The 14939-nt window shown below is 31.4% G+C and overlaps 1 protein-coding gene across 1 annotated transcript in view; it reads right to left on the bottom strand.

The window, feature by feature from the left end:
• The window catches only part of LOC131854482 (bumetanide-sensitive sodium-(potassium)-chloride cotransporter), a 36297-nt gene extending 25461 nt beyond the window's left edge, over positions 1-10836 (bottom strand). Inside the window, exon 1 of the mRNA XM_059205612.1 lies at positions 10632-10836. The gene's annotated coding sequence lies outside the window, so the exon portion shown is untranslated. The remainder of the gene's footprint in view (positions 1-10631) is intronic.
• Between the last annotated feature and the right edge of the window lie 4103 nt (positions 10837-14939).

The following is a 14939-nucleotide window of genomic DNA, read 5'->3' as shown; positions in this document are numbered from 1 at the left end:
TATTTAAAACTTGTTATCTTGAGCAAATACAATTTCTTGATTAGTTTTTTAAAATGTTCGTCAGTTTGTTCGCTAATGCTATTCCTAAATTATAATACGGACGGTTTTTAATTTAACAAGTATCGTCTTAAGTAGTTATATAAAACGACAGATGTTAAATTAAAAACCACATAAACGTTTATCGAGGTTTGTTCAATATTTCACAATTACCACTCGTGTGATGATAGTTAAACATATCCATGGAAATACAAACTTGTCACAGTTTGCTCGATTAGATCACACAGTCATAATGTGCTACTGTTTACAGTAAATACCTACGCCCTTCTATTACTAGGTATCCATTGTATCTATGTATCTCAACAAACGTTTCTTATATTTCTTAAGAAGCAACTGAAGTAGGTCTGTTCTTCTTTATTTTTAACCGATGTCAAAAAAGGAGGACGTTCTATGTTCCATTCTGTGTATGTTATTGTAGAAAGCAAAATTTGTTGTAAGTAATGGGTATTTGCACCTAAATAATATCAATTATGATAGGTATACAAATGCGTATTGTAATTTAGGAATATCAATGGCGACCAAATAGACGAATATTTTAAAAAATTAAGCAAGAAAATGTATGTGATCAAGTAAATAAATCATCAAAATAAAATAATTATAACTGATCGCTGATGTTCTGTATATAGAACGTATATGATAAATCTGACTTAAAAGTTTGTGTTTGTTTTATTGTAATTGGTTAAGAAAAAAATATACGGATAATATCTGGTCAAGGTGAGCTAGTTTTGTAAATAAAAATCAAAATTTTGTGATGTTTCAAAAATTTTTACTACATAATATTGATTGATTGATCAGAATAGAGTCGAAACTTTTACATAACATGAAATGGTATGTAAGTTCTATGACTTATATAAGCAATTAAGGAAAGATTTCTAAACAATTCCAATGATTATGTGCGGGTAGAACCACAGAAAATAGCTGCTAAATAAATTTGATGATCAAACTAATATAGCAATGCTTTTATTCGTTACCATAGTGTTACGTTATGAGGAGAAGGGCTATGTTGGCTCAGATCCAAAGCTTACGATGATACAGTAAAGCGTTAGCGGGTACGCAAAATATATCTGAACACATTATTGTCTGTTTACATATCTATGGTACACTTTACGGTACAAATTTTATATAAAAAGATGAAAGAAAAATTTTCGAACAACTTTAAAGCATTGCTCAAATGCCCTTGTAGCTTCATCGAATACAAATGAGGGGAAGTAAAGGCACTTAAATCCATGATTACTCTCATATAGAACTAGCTGATATTCGAAACATTCTCTGTTTAGAATTCATACTTAGGCTATTCTATTTTTCGTTTTAAGTTGCGTTTTAAATTTTATAATAAAGTTACCTCGCTTATTTATTTATTAGTTTTTAGATTAAATTATTCTTAAATTATAATATCTGAAGAAACAACATACTCTTCTGATTGAAGCATTCAGTTGAGGTGATCATGGTCACAAAGTAATTATACTGTTTGGAGGTAGAAAAAACAAGGTTGCTCTCTTAAAATAAGGAAAATATAACTACTCTGCCCGAAACATTCAGTGTCGTAGTACACATCTGTCTATCGATGTGATCTTACCACTAAAGGTCGAATAAAGTGCGAATCAAGGAAGTACTACTTCACTGAATTGTTAGCTACGTTGACTAAATTATACGCGGATATCTACAAATGGCTTGCAAATCAAATCAACATATTATTCATATCTTTATTCATGTTGGTTTAAAAACCTTACATACTCTGCCTTAGATTATATTGCTGTTAAATTTTTAAATTTACATTTTGATCATCATCAAATTTAGGTTTCGGTATTTTTTTTTCTAAATCTCTTAAAATATTCTTCAAAGTATGAGAATCAAAATTACCGTGGCCACGAAGCCCGAAAATCACACCATTTTGAGTTTCAAGCTTTCAAAGGTTTCTAAAATGGGATATATTTTGCGGGGTTCTTTCTTCGAGGTTTTATCAAAAGCAGAATTTGTTCAATCACATCTGCATGGGTACGAGTCTATTGTCTTACATATTTCAACCACCAAGCAGCTTGCTTCATAAGGTATGTTTCGGTTGGAATGTGAAAAATCATTCATATTGAAATTACTGGATATCACGGGAGTCACATGATGACATTATATCCGTTGTGCAGTTGATGTATATAGGAATATTATCTTATCTGTGATATAGGCGACAGTTGCCACTTACCATCTGATGGACTGTTACCTTTTTGCTATTCCAATTGCATCTGTATTAGTATATTGTACCTATACTATAAGTTTTTTTTACATTAAGCATAAATTAATTTTAAATGTAATGTGATTCCGTAGAATAAATACCAAAATGTAATATGTAAAGTATAATAAGTATGTTTGAATAATGAACGAATATCTAAATATATATAACTCAAAGGTGACTGACTGACTGTGATCTATCAAAGCACAGCCCAAACCACAGGACGGATCGGGCTGAAATTTGGCATGCGGGTAGATGTTATGACGTAGGCATCCGTTACGGATTTTGATTACCCCCAAGGGGATAAAATAGGGGTTGAAAGTTTGTATAAAACTTTGTCAATTTTAAACCGATCGGACTGAGACTTTGCATGCATAAATCTATTATGACGTAGGCATCCGCTAAGAAAGGATTTTGATAAATTCTACCCCTAAGGGGATAAATTAACGCGAGCGCAGCCGCGGGCAAAAGCTAGTAAGGTATTAGTATTGTCCTACAGAGCAAGATCAAATTAGTACCCATATTAGTTAATCAAACGTTGTAAATTGAATAGTTCGCTTGGAATAAGTCAATTCTACCGTCGCGTCAGTTCGGAATATGGTTTCAGGTGAAAAGTTTAACCAAAACCTAAACAAACGGCAATATTTATACAACTGGCCACAAAAAAATGTTTTAAACGATTATTACATTATGTCTATTTATCTATTTGCACAGTATTATCTCACTAGCTTAGTGAATTTTACAGGAATACAACACATAAAACTTAAAATATATTTACGATCCTAGTTCGATCATGCCGCATGCGTGACAGCCTCGGTATAGAGTATCATGTTGGTAATAAACATTACTGAGATAATGAAGAATATAATGACAATAAATATCTTCGGTCTAAATATTAAAAAATCATTAAAAAAAATGAAAACAGCTCAAGGCATAAACCACAACCTTTTCAAGCTTTAATCTATACATCTATACATACATATAAATAAAATTGGAGTGTCTGTTTGTAATATTGAAATAACCGTTTTTTACTACAAAATAAATTTTGTTTTGGTCAGGTCAGCTCATCGTGGCGATTTCAGAAGGAATTTACCACGGTGGTGTCCAGAGGGATGCGCTATCCCTTCGAGTTTAACTTGAAAGTGAGGTACATTCAAGTTAGACCATTGGTAAAAAATAGGCGACTAATAGGAATGGGGAATAGTAAATCCCCATTACTAATAATCCCCTCTCCTACTACAGCCTATATTTAAACTTATAAAATAGGAGGTACCTATACAACCTTCTATTAAAATGGCTTATCATTACAATAATAAAATCGTAACAAGGACAAACCATTAAACAGTGGTAAATATAAACATTAAAATATGTACATATGCTATTCGTGTTCAAACCGTACACTGAATCAAAAAAACTGATAGATATTTATTCATTTTACATCTGTAGGTATTTATCTATTTGTAATTATTTAATTTAGAAATTCCAACGATAACAGATATCAACTCGAATGAAATTAGTCTATTCTATTAGCATAATTAATTATTCAAATATAGATAGATACATGCAGAAGTTTGAAAATTAAAACAAACGTTTATCATTATATAAATAAAGTGTCTGGCTTAGATTATATCACAAAGGTCATTATTAACAATTATACCATGTTACTAGCGTGAAAAGTAAATAATACCTCATCATCACCATTTAAGATCATTATCTCACTATGTGTATTCATAGAGATATATAATTTTCGTGTCATTTGACCATAAACCTATTGTATTATTTATGTATAGAACGGACATTCTGACCTTCACAATGACTTCAAACTCTGCCGGCGACGTCAAAATCTGCCGAAAAAGGAAAAAGTAGGTACACCTACTTTAATACTTACGAACTGGGCTGCCGATATATAAGCTGTCTTTGTTTTATACAATTTCAATTTTAAGGAATAACCTGTTTCTTAAAATAGTTGTTTAATCCCGGAGTTTGTATAAAGTGACTTTATAAAAAAGAAATTCAATTGTTTCTTTCCAGTTCTTCTCAACTGAACTGGACGGTATGGTAAATGTTATATATATAACACATAAAATTTGACGTTCATAAATTACTAAAATGTCCTACATGAATAAATGATTTGTGGCCTGTCGGGGAATAACCCCCGATCTTAGATCATCATCAATGTACACAAATGTTAATTCTTCACGATTTTTTTATGTAACAGGAATAAACACAAGGACCAGCTCCACGCATATCACATCATTACGTGATTCCAATGGAACCTTTCATGTGTTATCATTGGCAGTTGCCACAGAAAGACGATGGAGTCATGCCTTCGTATAGTGTGTTATAAATACATTTCTTTAAGCACATATATTCCGTACAAAGCAAGCTGCTTCACTATAAAAATAGGTGCCGACAAAGTCTACCTAACAGTAGGCATATAATAATAATAACCGTGAACAATCCACACAGGACCGAAACTAACAAGAGCTTGTGTTATGGGTACAAAAAAGATGATATAAATACTTAGATACATTTTTGTAAACGAATACATAATCCACATAGAAAACATTAATCTAGGGATTATAATCATACTCTTGAATACAAATGTCTGCACCAAGTAAGGAATCGAACCCGCGACCACCGACGCTGGACCACCAGATATATATATACAGTTCTAATGGATAAAAATTTATGCAGACGCAGTCACCGCAACCAATTAGTAAGATATTATGTATTGTACATAATATCTTAAACATGTGTATATATAATAAACACCTCTTAGTGAAACACAATTAGCTATACGAAAACTTCTGCTGTATCAAATCACAGTTAGCAATATATTAATAGCATAAATAATAATGTCAGTAAAAGAAATAAAGAAAAAATTAAGTTATTTTGAAAGTTACCTATATAATACAGTATTTATAAAACGTATATACATAACGTATGTATGTTCCGATATTTGTAGGTGATAGTAGGTACGGTAAGTAAACGACGAATTCAGCCAACAGGTGGTTTGGTCTCACCTGTTGATTGCCGTGCGTAACTAACAAGTTACGAGTGTTAGCTCAACTTAGTTGGTTTATCGATCACCAATTAATTTCGTTTTTATTCGGGAAATAATGAGATTTATTTATATTTATTTTTGTTTATAATCTGATTTACTCAATGATAAATATAAATGTAGATGTGTTATTTGGCGACCTATAGAACCACTATTGCCATATTGGATTCAAGTAGGTATACAGAGGGGAATGTGAGCAATGAGCTTATCTAATGTTGCGTTAAAAACTACGTCTCTGAAACCTAGCTGAAAATGCCTCTGATTAATTCATTTGGAATAGCAGTCCTAAATGTTTAATACTTATTTACAGCACCGTATATTACGAGTATATGCTGAACAAGCATAGAAAGTAAAATACCTTGTAATATCCCTTTCTAGTTGCATTCTTCAACAAAAACATAGCTTACAAATCTTGTAGGCTGAAATAGTTGATACTTAGGTATCCACGCTGACGGCTTTTTACAGTCTGCTTCTGGTAAATTAGAATGTTTACTTTTTATTTTTTAAGTTATTCCGTTATGTTCAGCTAGCTGCTTTGTCGTGAAACTGATAGAAAGACAGACTGGCAATTTCGCATTTATAATAATATATAGCATGCTATATGCGTTATCATTGCTCATTATTGGTAGGGTAGAGTAGGTAGGTGCGTTTTAATGTATAAAAGTATTTTACAGTTCATATATTTTAAAAGTTACATAGCGTGACGCAAATACCAGTATATACGTAGAAAATGTCGCTTTCTCTACAATTGCTATTCACTAATCGAAAACGAATTAAGGAGCGACGCACCCCTCGTTCTTACAAACTAATCTAGTAGAAGCTTTATGAAACTGTATTATCTATACTATGTATTATATGTAGTAGACCTGTATGACATCAGTCTCTATATACGTAACTTATATGATCTAAGGATAGCAAACCTAAGCTTTCTAAGTTGATGTACATAGTTTTTGGCACTATTCCTAAGGTGCTGGACATAGTTGACATTTACAGATTCACCGGACGAAAATACGAGCAACTGCAATAGAAACCCACGGAAGGACTTGAGGAGTGGCTGAAGTCCCTGACAGATAGGACTTAGGGATAGTCTAAGGGCATCGCTAGTCTAGTCTAGGGGTTCGAACCCTGATTCACATCGTCGTAATTTCGAACTTCGTTAGAACGGGATATGGTATCAATCAGTTCAGCAAATTTTAGCGACACATATAGATATAGTATAATAAACGCGGTTCGCATTAAATATCATCGCTTGCTATAATACGCAGTAGTAGTAATACATAAACACAGGTACCTTTGGTCGATATAGCTTAATTTAAGTTGAGTAAATTCCTCCCCCCTTAACCCCTAATTGCCGTTTATATATGTTTCTGTACTCTAGTGTATATACTTAACTAATAAAAATATATTGTAATCAACGGTTTTCAACTTAGCATGTAATTCTACGTCATCAGGGAATTGTAATAAACTAATGAAGTCATAACAATAGTAAAAGTTAACATTGAGGTAGCACAGGTATATAGTCATATGCTAATAAATGTAACAATAAACTATTTTAGTTAAATTCCCATCGTGAAATCATGAAATAAATGAGTAATTGAAAATGTGTGAATATGCATTGTACCATACGTCAGCTACTCGTCAATACTAGTCATATAACATCCCGTCAATGAATCAGTCGTTCAAACGGAATGGGTAATTGCGTCAAAATGAAGTAACTACATATTTTCCCTGTCTTCCCAGATTTCATACGTTTGAACCCGTAGTACCGACCCCTCATGCATCGCTATTCCTAAAGATAGAAATAAATGCCACAGAGATGCTCAAAGAGACAGAATTACTTACGTAAAATAATGTTAATACTCATACAGTACCGTGACAAATAGGACTATAAAAAAATGTAACTATGGTCTGATTACATAAATAAATTTCGCAAATAAACGTACTTATTATTATGAAAAATAATAATATCCTTTCATCCTATCTATTTCTTGGTTTCTAAAGTACTAAATCATGCTCCAAATTGCGTTATGAGGAAGAATTTCGTTACTTTTATGCCTAAACAATCGTATAAAATACGACGTTGAAAGCATGTTTAACTTTATATTTGATATTTCAATACTGTATTGGATATATAATTGATGTTGCTAGAAATATTACATACATTTACCAGCTGTCTAAAAGATTAAAAAATAGATACACTATATATTTTTAACCGAGATGGACTTTCTAAAAAATATGCGTGGGTATTTCTCACCTACTTCTGCCGCCTGCTTGATTTATAAGCTTCTAGTTCCGATTGACAGTTGATTGGCAGTGAATTTACAGGGTATGCAAAAAGGATATCTTAGTCCTCCGAAACGGTAACCCTTGAGTGTTATCACTGACATCACATGATAACGTGATGTACGTGGTGCTGTTCCTGCATATACGCGACGGTTACCACATACCATCAGATGGAGCGTCAGCCTCTTGCCATTCCAGTTACATAAAAGACTGATCTGACTTCTACTCATCCTCAATTTACCATTCTCTGCTGGTGTTCGCGGGAAGCATATACCGTAAGCGTAGAGAAGTACACAATTCCTTCAACAACTATTTTAAAAAAATTGTAATAATAAATCATGAAGTTTTTATTGTCAACATAAAGAAATGTACGTCTCCATTCAGATACTTAGCCAAATCATTTACCTGTGGCCTGTAATATTATTTTATCTATAACATAAATGACTTTATCCATGTTCAGAAGATTTTAGAATTTAAATACGCATTTATTTATTTGATATAGAAGAATGTAAAAAAATATTTTTTTTTGTATGGATTTATAGCATCGCGGCTTTTAGTGTATCATAAAAAACTTAAGATTATTTTTAGTAGGTATGCTAGTAAAAATAAACAGACAGTAGGTGCAGTATTTAAACAGTACCTACTTCTAGACAATAGCGTTTGCAATATTTAAGTTTTCGAATAAATACATTAAACGTTTCACTATAAGGATTCCACTCTTTTAGTGAAACTTTGTCCGTCCGTCCGTTTGATGATAACACATTTTTAACAGTTTTTGATACTGACATCCCACTCGCAGAGCAGGGAAATAAATTACTTCAATGTTATGTGGAACTCACAATGGAAATAAATAATAAAAATATTTTTTCTTTCTTTTTTATAAATTTCGGTGTTTTTTACGATGCAACCAGGCCTACCAGTATCAATGTACTACCTATAATAATAACTAGACAAATATAATAAACAGATCAGGACACAAAGTAACTACAGTAACTAAATATGTTCAGTACCTATGACAGCACTATAAGCAACTATGGTCACTAGATTCAATATAAATAGTAACTCCAGTAACTAGTAGTTATACCTCGGTATAGGTGCTGTAATTGTTACTTTATAGGTACTTGGCACGTGCCATTTGCAGTAATACTATTCCTAGACAACATAATTTATGGGGAATTATTAAAAAACCAAAATAAAAATCTTAACAATTTCTTATTAGTAACATTTTGGTCCAACAAAGTTTCAACCCTTCAAATAATTTGCATTGAATTCATTCAAAGAAAACATAAATTATTAATGAAATAGACTCGCACTTTGCCGTTTTTTTTATTTAATAAGTAAATGAACTTTGCTTTTTACAACTTTGAAATGTTCTTAGGTTGTCCTTCAAGTTCAATATTTGTAATTAATATTCCTGCCACTTCTACGTTTTTTTGGGTGTTTAAATTGTACAAGTATAGTGACTAATCACAGTACCTAGATACTTTATTGTTCATTATAAAATTGGATAATAAATAAAAATTATCAGTAAAATGGCATAAAGAATTTAACATATGATTGAATGGTTATATATATGCAAAATATGTAAATATATATGCAAAATATACTAATTAATAATTTTTTTTTGTAAAATAATCCGTGGCTTTTCCCTTTTGCTCCGACGTATCCTAGCTCCTGAAATGCCCATTTATGGTTACAACGGTTGTATTTGTAACCAATGATATTTTTAAATGTCTAATAAAATTTTATTTGAATAAATCCCAAAACATATAATTAATATATATATAAATAATATTTATTATATTTTTAAATTAATATATATATAATAATAATATATATGTACCTATATATATGCTAAAACCAGAAATTATGGAATTGAAATGTGAGATAGACGCTGGAAATTCTTAATGGAAAATATTACGAGTAAACATATTATATAGGTAAGTACGAGTACATATAATGAAATTGTCATATATTTCAGCTAAATGGTGAATATATATACTGGAATTTTCCAAATAAATCAACGGATAACAACCAAGGTCTAACACACAACAAAAAATACATGCAGATGTATTTATTTTTTGAAATTTGATTTATTATAATTTATTTAACAATAATTTATTGTTAAATAAATTATAATAAATCAACTAACTAACCTAATATAATCAATAACTAACCTAATATATTTAACAATAAATTATTGTTAAATATATTATGTTAGTTCTGAACTAAAACTTATTTCTGGCATCTGATTTTCGGTTTCGGAACTACAATTCTCCATTATTAATTTTTCCACAACAATAGTGTCATATATTGTTGTGTGCAAGGCACTTATATATTCGTAAAAAAATCATCACACTTTCATTAGTATCAATTTTATGAATTTATAAATTAGATATAGCTCTCGATTGACTAAAAATGTTTCTTCTTTTTTAGTCAAGCTTCTCGGACACAATACAAACAAATGAAGACGCTCCTAAAGCCTCAATTTATCAATTAGCCTCATTAACATAAATCTCAGCATAATTGCAGTTAGTAACAAAAATAAAATAAATAAATAATTAAATAAATGAAACAAAGAATGTGATGCAAAAATAATAAATTTAGAATGCATATTTTTTAAGGAAAACGCGTGCCAAATTGTATCCTAACGAAGGTGAGCCGGTAAGGTATAAGTAGGCTACACAATCCAATATATTAATAAATTTATATATCTACAGTAGTATTATAACGTAGCCCTTTTACTATTGTCAAAATATATGCTAACTTATATATATCCATTTAGCTAACGTCATTGCTTAGGTACATAGTTGTAACTTACAATTAACTAAGTATCTATAACGGAGTACTTAATAATTACGCTAATAGTTAATTAAAAATTGTTTCAATTCTCATTTAAAATAAATTTATATTGTTTATTTAAAAAAAAGATCAGATAACGTGCGAGATAAACATCATTCAGATAAATTTTAGCATATACCTACACGAATTAAAAACATAACTTACCTCCTTAATCAAGTTTCAAATCACTGAAAACATAATTTCTTCACAGTCACTTGATAGAAAATATTTATGTGGCAAATATTAATTATATTTCTTCATTAAAATTTATTTAAGGCATTACTCGTCCGGATTAAAGTATATGTTCGAATAAAAGCGATCCGTTCCGAACAACCGCCGCGATCCTTTCGGACGTAGCCGCGGATGCGTACTGTGCGCACGGAGGCACTCACTACACTCCTCGACTCTTTATAACACTCGCCCTTACAAACTACAAGTTTTAATTAATAATTATTCATTCTAGTTTTTTCAAGATTTCAGCTGTTTCAGCGTCGATGACATGCATCGCTTACGCTATCTGAATTTCAGCCCAATGCTCACTTTATTCGGTTCTGTTTATTTTAGCGAATCTAGGATAATATTTACATTGGATCACAGTGTAGTGATTCGGCCATAAAACGAGATCGTGCATCCATTTACATCCATAAAGCTCGCATTAGAAGAAGAGGTTTACAGGAAATGAATCATAAAATATTCTATTGGTGTTAGACTCAATTTTCCACAATATTTTTTTCTATTAATTGTAAAACATTTGTTACTTATACTGCAATTTCTTTGGTTGAGTTCGTAGTCTATTAATTTTAGTGTATGATTATGCACTATAATAATATCTAGTATTGTGTATATTTTACATAGCGACCAAAATTATTGGAGTGAATAATTCCTGTAAGATTGACGTTCATGTAATGTAAATCAGTTGTAGTTAAGTTCAGTTGTAATTTAAATCAACTATTATTTTTATTTTATTAATGTACTACTAAAACTTATAAAATAATAATATAAAAATAGATAGTTTTAAGAAGAATGTGGTTATGAATTCCAATAAAAGTAATCTGAAGAAGGTCGATCCCATACAAAATTGTATATCGTAGATTGTTTAAGTATTCAGCTGAACTTCATGGATTTTTAACAGAACAGAATAATGTTTATTTCAGTCATTGACTGATATGAATATTTCTTTTGTAATAAAACTAACTCCCCACGCTAAAATAGAGTTTGACGTGCCTGTCTGTCTGTCTGCATCGTAGCTCCAATACGAATGGACCGATTATGATACAATTTTTTGTTTCACGTGTCGAGATTTTCAGCAATACTTTATTATTGTTTTTATTTATTCAAAAGTGACATGCAAAAAAATAATATATAAGTAGTAATGTTATAAAAATATTATCGAGTTCCGTGCTCTGTTCTAGAAGATTATTAGATTGTTACAGTGTGGTCATTGCTAATAATTATAATCAGTTTAATTGAGTATTATTGAGTCGGAATCCAGATATCATTACATTTTTCATAGTTTGTCCGGTTTATATAGCTTCAGCAGTTACAGCTAAAATAGAAGTCAGACAATGAAGGCCTACCTACCTTATATATAGTATCAATATATAGTAATTCGTACAAATATAATACCATAATAATAATTATCCATTGATAAAATAAATGACGTCCTTTCTTATTGTAGATATATATATTTTTTTGCATACTACAGTGGTGCCAAATAATTCTTACGGCTCACCTATCTAATATATATATACATTAGATAAAAGGTTACTGTTTACCTATAGATTACTAAATGGACCTGTGACACCAAGGGTCCCTGCGAATTGGAAACTATATTCTATTCTTCTTGAAAAACCCCACGCTGTAATCACTAGGAAAACCACGGCAGGTAGTTCATTCCACAATCTGAGTGTGTATGGGAGGAAATTCCACTGCAACCGTACTGTAATTTTCTAGGGTTTGTATGTTTACGCAAATGTATCTACTAATGCTCAGCTATAACTGTTTTACTGTTTCCTTCTCCAGACATTTGAAACACATAAAATAAATTTAAATATATAAATTAATTGTACATTTATCTATATTTTTAAACGTAATTGCAATTGTAAATGGTTTCTCAGTCCATCTGATTAGACTGAGTAATTGGTAGGTCACATTGAATACTTTTAATCAATAAGTTAGCTTAGTGTAAAAATTACAGAAATAAATAATATGATAAAATTATAATTGGTTATATTCAATCACTTTGTTTATTTTTAAATCTACCTCCAGCTAAGTTCTTTACGGAATAGGCACAAGAACTGAGTAATGAAGACTTCTATGAATCTGTATGGCATAATAATATCTTAGTAGTCTACTACTAAGACATTATTATGTCATATATATATCTATAGTGGTAGTAGGTAATCAATATTAATTTAAGTCAATAAATACTGATTTTCTTTGTTATCAAAAATCTCGAAATTATAAACAACGTAAATCTGAATACCGCCCTATTATTTAAAAGTCTCGACAAGCGTTATTTTAAACAAATATAATTGTCAGTAATAACAAAAATAATTTGTCATTGTCACTTACAATGTGTACGCCTTGTCTGTTCACTTTGTAATTACTGATTAGAGGTCTCCTTAGGTACGTCCACATTGCTTCATGCGGCGGCGTAAGTTAACCTCCTTCTTCCGCATCACGTCGGAATGATCCTGTAGCAGCTACGTATGTTAAACCACCAGCAATAGATTTGACGTCATCTCTCCTCATCTAGACATAGATCTTATTTTTTTTAAACAAAGCAAACAAACTGACGGTCCAGATGGTGGAAATGTCAAACAGTCATCTGCCTGTATACGAATACAAACGACGCCATGTGACGCCTGTGGTAGATACCACTCATGAGTTGCCATTCTTGAGGACTGATATGTCATGTATAGTGTCGGATTAGCATAGTGGCAAATGTTACGGGCCCACGCAATGAGATTTCCTGAATAACTATCTGAACGTAGGAATACAATAACGATATAAAAACAAAAATGTTTTTGACACATTAAATTTATTTTTTGTATATAATCTATACTGGGTAAAATAGTGTGTTATTAATCTTTGAATCGGAATTCGTAGCTTTCAATGTTGAATGCTTGTCGAGAAGAATCTATGCAAATGATGATGTTACACTTCATTTACCTACACATTCAATAGGTTATCAGCTGTTTTTGAGCTACTTGTCCGGGTCTGTAGCCGATTTAAATTTAGGTAAATGGATTTTCCTGATCCTTCTATCAGTAATCTCAGTCACTTGCTGATCTAACGGATATCCTAGTTTCATATCTCTCAGGTATGACGCTGCTGAACTAACATACACGCTCTTTTCATGAGCAACTGCGTGGCTTGTAACAACCTGATTATTGGGAGGACTGTTACTAGTAGTGACAAACAATCGCAGATACCTAACGTCTCAAATTAACAACCCGTGGCTCTGTATCGTTACTTTATTGATTACTCATTGAAGTCAATGAATCAGAATAATTCGGAGTACCTACCTAACCTAATACAAGATGAGCGGTGACCAATCGAATCGTTCTCGTCAATATAGGTACTTCTATAAAACCTGAAATGGAAACTTGGCTCACATTATGGAATCTGTATTCAAAATATCAATGCCAAGTTTCATGAAAATATATATTTACATACTAAAATTAGAAATGAGAGAATTTCAGTGTTTATTGCAGTCTATAATTATTTAATTTTATATATATAATTACATATTGCCAGATAGGTACATACAAAACGTGGTATGAGGTGTGTTAAATACGAAACGTGCAAGACACATAAATAGGCGTACCCGTGGCATAATTTTGTTCAAAGCCTCCAACTGGTGCCACCAACTATGCTGATCTTTTTGCACCTATACTTATACTTGTCCATCAAAGAATTTTTCCGCTGTGTTAGTAATGTAGCAGTGTATAATAATAAAGTTAATATATACAGCATAAAATACTGTTCCAGTGCAGATATTTATCATTAGTTTTCTTAAGTTTGTTGTTCTAATAAACAGGTTTAATAGTAATAATAATAACAATAATCACAACAATTCACACAGGGCCATCTAGATCCTAGTTTTAAGCTAGCTAAAGCTTGTTCTATGGGTACTAGACAACTGATATAAATATTTTTTTCATTAATACGTACATAGAAAACACCCATACCTATACAAACAATCATAATCATTAATACAAATGTTTGTGCCGTGCGAGGAATCGAACCCACGACCATCGGAAGTAAAAGCAGTGTGCTAAACCGCTAGACCACCGAGGTTGTCAAAAAAGGCTAGAAATAAAATATGAGGTATACCAACCAAAAATAAGATAAATAAACAAATCGGGATCAATAATCAAATATGCAAACTGTGCTGCCTGGTCCAAAAGCTTACACTATGGGTACTAAACAAATTACCGAAATACTTTGTAAATATATATATACGTC

Source organism: Achroia grisella, unplaced genomic scaffold, assembly GCF_030625045.1.
Source record: "Achroia grisella isolate CSIRO2021 unplaced genomic scaffold, CSIRO_AGI_Agris_v1 utg1186, whole genome shotgun sequence".
NCBI lineage: Eukaryota > Metazoa > Arthropoda > Insecta > Lepidoptera > Pyralidae > Achroia > Achroia grisella.
Note: the sequence above shows the minus strand (reverse complement) of the source record. Positions and strands in the feature narration are given on the sequence as shown.